Source organism: Panthera uncia, assembly GCF_023721935.1.
Source record: "Panthera uncia isolate 11264 chromosome B3 unlocalized genomic scaffold, Puncia_PCG_1.0 HiC_scaffold_1, whole genome shotgun sequence".
NCBI classification, from domain to species: Eukaryota; Metazoa; Chordata; class Mammalia; order Carnivora; family Felidae; genus Panthera; species Panthera uncia.
The window spans coordinates 58,927,402-58,933,193 of NW_026057582.1; the positions used below are offsets into that span (position 1 = coordinate 58,927,402).

At 39.7% G+C, this 5,792-nt stretch overlaps 1 long non-coding RNA gene across 1 annotated transcript; it reads left to right on the plus strand.

The window, feature by feature from the left end:
• Positions 1-736: 736 nt before the first annotated feature.
• Positions 737-4,172, plus strand: LOC125908993 (uncharacterized). The gene is made up of 3 exons (XR_007453518.1): positions 737-805; positions 1,305-1,536; positions 3,889-4,172. It is a non-coding gene; the product is annotated as an uncharacterized LOC125908993 (long non-coding RNA).
• Positions 4,173-5,792: the final 1,620 nt, after the last annotated feature.

Sequence of the window (5,792 nt, forward strand, 5' to 3'; positions counted from 1 at the left end):
AATCATCTGAAGCACTTAAACTCTAAGGTCACCATCTACCAGGAACATTGCTACTGCTTCTATGCTTAAATTCTCAAAACACTCAGGCACAGAGACGACTGTTGCTTGCTCCTGTATCATGAGAATACTTAATAAGTATTTACTAAAGCTAATTTCTGCCAATAACTTATGGCTCATTCCCCAAAGATGTTATTTCTCAAAGATGCTATGAAGCATTTGAAAAGAGTGGTCAGTAAAATTTTATAGGGAAATGGTGACCTGACTAAGCCTGCTCTCGCTTAGTAAATGACAATGTTTTTCATCTGAGACAACATCTGTAGATATGTCTATTTCAAACATACATAAGGATATTAAAATAAACATAAAATTATGGACACAGTGTTGGTGAGTGTGCTCCATAGGAACAAGATGGGAACTAACATAGCAAATACATAGAAAAGGAGATGGAGAATGGAGACAAGAGTTGAATGAAGAGAGGGATGTGAATGGAAAGAAGACAAAAATGAAGAGAAAGGTTAAGGGAGAGAGAAACTGCTGAGGTCAGCTTGACAAATAGCATGTGACCACTTACTGCTCCACAAGGGGATCTGATAGGTCAGCCCTTGGGGTGATTGAGTGTCTTGTGAATGCACCTGGCTTTGTCCCAAAGCTCTTTATGCAGTGGCTCTGGTAGGTCATAATACACCTCAGCTTACCTGGCAACATTCTGGAGGATAAAGGGAGAAGCTGTATTGAAGAAGCAGTAAGCAAAGGGGTGTGCAGTGGGATGCTGGAAAATTCTGGGTTTCCTCTCCCTAAACCGAAGGTCAGGCAGGGTCCCTTAACCTCTGTCCTCAGCAAAATTAAGTATGTCACCCAATCCTGCCATTTGCAACAAGAAGAACACAACAGGCAGAGTTTGCAAATTGCTTCCTGGAAACTTAAAAATGTCTAGTAATTTATTTTAAAGTTAACTCATTTTGAGGTGTGCAAACTTACATTTCCTAGAAAGCTAGAACAACAACTAAACCCCTTGATTTTCTGAGGACCAATAATACAGCTTATTAAGGCAAATGTCAGCATAGCAAAGAGGACCTGCCTATTGTTTTCTCTCTCTGTGTATGTGCAAATAGCACCCCAGCAGGGGTCTGAAGAGCTGTTTAGTTTTCAACAAAGGTGATGGCTATGAAGTGGGTGGAGCCAGATCTGAGCTCTACCATATGGGACTCTTGGGTTCCACACATGTTCCCTGACCTCTAAACCACACATCAGTCTGTCCTTTGTACTCTGATTAATTACTGAACTATATTTTTCAAACTTCACAGATATTTGAGAAGTGCCAAGATGCTGAAGAGCAAGTCAGGGGGTCCTGCCTTCCTTCTGCTAGAGGGCTGCCTGCCTGTGTGAAGCCTTCTCTAACTTGGTGGAACCGAGGACCTACTTAATAGCTAACATTTATGAAAGACTTAACTATGTGCCACACAGTGTTCTGAACACTGCATGTGAATCAACTCGTTTAGCACAACTACTATGAGAAGTAGTTATCCCTTTTTACAGGTAAGGAAACTGACTCTTAGGGTGGTTAAGTGGCTAAAGGCCTCACCCTCACCACAAATGAGTGGGCGGTGTCTCAGTGTGAACTATGGCTCAGCCTGTGCTTCCCTCTGTGACATCCAGCCACCTTTTGCCTGACTTGCTCTCCTTTCTTAAATCTGCTGATATTTTTCTTTAACTTCATAGTCCCAAATGCTTGGTGAAAATATGTTTCATCATTGCAATTTTCTACTAAATTTGTACTTTTCCCCAAATGTTATTGTGTCTTTCCAGTATTTCATTCTGTTTTTTATTTTAAAAAAATTCACATAGGGCAGGTTATAGGATCTCCCTCTTTCCTATCACAGCCTTTGCAAACAAACTTAACCCCAGAGATAACCAGGGTTGGAAGTTCGGGGAGGTGGTGTGCACCCTTCTATGTATTTGTTGTATTGTACATATACTAAGTACTATATATGGTCATTTATTTATTTAAGTGCCCACAAACAACCTTTTTAAAAATTTTATTTATTTATTTTAAGGGGGGAGGAGTGGAGAGAGAGGGACAGAGAGAATCCCAAGGAGGCCCCACAGTGTCAGCACAGAGCCCGATGCAGGGCTTGATCTAACGGACGGTGAAATCATGACCTGTGCTGAAATCAAGAGTCGGATGCTTAACTGACTGAGCCACCCAGGCTCATTTTTAACTTAACTGACTGAGCCACCCATTTTTAACATAAAAGGATTATACCCAAGACACAGTTCTGCAACTCATTATTTTCAGTAAACAATAGGTCTTGAAGCTCTTTTAATTCCTATGTGTATAGATATGTTTTTCTACTAAGAGATGCAAATAGTCAAATGTCAGCTTATCCGAGGGCATCCCTAGCTATCTGATATAAAATAGTGCCCCACTCACCTCTGTCATTCTCATCCCTTACTTTGCTTGATTTTCTTCTCAGCTTTTATTAAACACAGATGTATATTGGTTTGTTTATTATCTATCTCCCTCCACTATGAGAATAGGACTTTGTGTTTACGGTTATATCCCCAACCCATAGTGTAGCGTTGGCACCTAGGAGGCACTCAAGACATAGTTTTTGAATTAATGCTGTGAGATTACTCTTCAAAAAGACTATCAAATTACATAATCACAATAGTGTATGCATGCCCATTAGCCCACATACCTACTAACATTATATATTATGAGATCTTTTAATTTTTGTTAATCCAAGAGTTTATTTTAATCTACATTCCCAGGAACTTGAGTAAATTACCTGTTCAAATACTTTTTCCTTTAGTAATTGGATTTGATGTCTTTTTATTTATATGTAGGAGCTCTTTATACACGTGGGCATTGATCTTTTGTATCTTACGTGCTGAAAGCATTTTGTCTTAATCCGTCCCTTGTGTGTTTCTGGTTGGCACAAAAAATTTGACTGGCTCCCCAAGAAGCTCTGCTCCTAGGTGGAGACCAGAAACTCTATGGACTTGACACCACCACAAATTGGCTTGTTCCAGATAACCTGGACCTTCCAGAACCATTCACTCAGTGTCTACCATTCACTGAGCCCTACCCTCAATAAGGAAGATTCCCCAGATTGTGCCTCCTCCGAGGCCTTGCCAAAGAGCAGTGTTGAATTAGCTGCTGTCCAGCTCTCATCAAGTCAAGATAAAACATTTAAAGAATATGGTTGGAGGATACGTTGCCCATCCAGGCCTTTATCTACTCTATCCAGCCTAATTATCTGAGAGCTGGATTCTTGGCCTCTGCTCTCTTAGAGTCACACTAGCTGACCTCCACTTATCCAGCTTGCTGATTAACAGATGTTCCCCATTCCCTCTGAAAATTCAGTGAGGAAAGCACATGGCCAGCTGAATGCTCGCAGCTAGCAAATCTGGGCATTTCCATCTCCCCAGTTATTCGTTTGGGAATAACTTTGTTTTCTTGTGTTGCGAATAGTATTAACTTGTGTTAACTTGTGTTGCGAAAAGTTGTGTTTTCTCTCAAATCTATTTACACTAGTTATTTTTGTTATTATAATTTACAATTTGGTTAAATATTATATAAAGTGATCAAGATGTGGATGAAAAGAGATCAGTTGTTTCTGTGAAAACTTAGTGGATTGCTTTCGATACGCTCAGTAAATTAGGTGCTAAAAATTGGTGTCACACTAGATTTATATTAGACAACTGTAAAAAATTGGGAAATTTCCAAAAATGTAGAAATTCAGAATCATTCCTTATTCAGGTTGCATTGTAAAGAAAAATCCCTGGCTCTACATCAAAAAACGGCTAAATGACTACACCTTTAGTTATAATAAAATGAATATCATATGCATCTTTCTGATTCCCTGCTTTTATACATTTCTCTAGTAGCTGACCTACTCAGACTGCACTCTGCAGATGGCAGCAGTAGCAACAGCAGAAGCTTACTAAAAATGCAGGACAGCAAGCCCACCCCAGACCTTCTGATTCAGGATCTGCATTGTAATAAATTCCTCAGGTGATTGTATGCACACTGCAATCTGAAAAGCACCAATCTACAGAGTATTTTTCCTCTGGTTTTATAAGGGACATTAAAATGAATATGTGGAGTTAAAGAATTCTCTACATACAATTCAGTCCATGTCAAAAATTTCTTTTAAATTTGATGCTAAGAAAAGCTTTTAGAACTGATAGTTTCTTCCTTGCAGACCGTGATAATTATAAAATCAGTCTTACCTCCCTTTTTGCTTTGACCACAAGGAAGCTGATAAACAGAGCTTCTACTCGGCTGTGTCATTTGCTCTCATCTTCCTAATTTGTAATTCTTTTAGTGTAGCAGTTTCTATTATGTTTTATTATTTCATTGTAGATGTTTCTTCAAATTTATTTACTCTATGCTTTTCCGAGTATCATTTATGGAGAAAGTGGGAAGAGTAAGGAATAGACACTCCTCAGTCTAGCGCTGACGAATTGAATTTAATCTGATCTCTACCTACCTTCCCAACCTCAGCTCCTGTTCCCCACATACACAGACATCATATTCTAGCCGAACTCCTGACCCCTTTCCATTCGCCATTCTCATCCTTTTTTCTTGAACTCTCTTTGATCTTTCGAAGTTCAGTCCAGAATTTACACCTCCCTTTTTAAAGGTTTTCCCTGGTCATCCTGAAGCAGAGATTCTTTTCCCTCTAAACTCTAAAGGGCCCTCTGTTAGTGTTCCCCAATAGAAATTCACATTTAGCCAAATGTTGTGTCCATTTGCATATGCAGCTTACAAATGTACTTTAAGGGGAGGGAACACATATCCTTTGGGTACCCTGAAGTACCTACTACACAATAAATGTTATATCAATGAATGAATAAATAAATGCGTAGTAGAATGAATTAAGTACATATGATGAGAATTTCTTGTGGTTTAAATTAAAAAAAAAAAAAAAGGTTTGACAAAGTAGCCAATCTTGTCAGTAAAATAACCCATTATTTTTATTTTCTACTTTACTCATCATCCAAAGGAACACATAACCCAGGATTTGGTTGGGCATCTGAAAAGTTTACTGAATATTTATAAGACAACAAGCATGAATGATGTGAATTTTAAGTCAAGCCAAGTGAGTGTTGAGATGGGCAATAGGGTGAGTCAGATGTCTGCATATAGAATTTGGATAAGTGATGGAAGATATATCCATTTTTCCCAAATCACACTGCTTACTTGCGACTTCTGGAACCATTTTTTTTTTAATTTTTTTTAATGTTCATTTATTTATTGTTGAGACAGAGAGAGAGAGAGAGAGAGAGAGCACAAGCAGGGGAGGAGCAGAGAGAGAGGGAGACACAGAATCTGAAACAGGCTCCAGGCTCTGAGCTGTCAGCACAGAGCCCAATGAGGGGCTTGAACTCACAGACCATGAGATCATGACCTGAACCGAAGTCGGAGGCTTAACCGACTGAGCCACCCAGGCGCCCTGGAACCATTTCTAAAGATTCATAGGCCTTTAGCCAAGACTTTTAGGGCCAAATTTCCCCCACAGACTATCTCACAAGGATCTGCAGCAGAATAAGGTAATGTTGATTTTGGTGGCTGAGAAGCAGAGCAACATAGCAACAGACACACAGTCTGGCACACAGCCAGGCAAGAAAAGGGGACATCTGTGTGCAAGCCAAAACGCCCCACTGACCTTGAGCTGAAGGGATGAGGCTCTGGCAAGGACCATTAAAAGGTTCAGACTCCCTAAGTAGAGAATAAACTATACATACAAGTACAGGGGTGTGGCCCAAGCCACAGTCACCAGTCT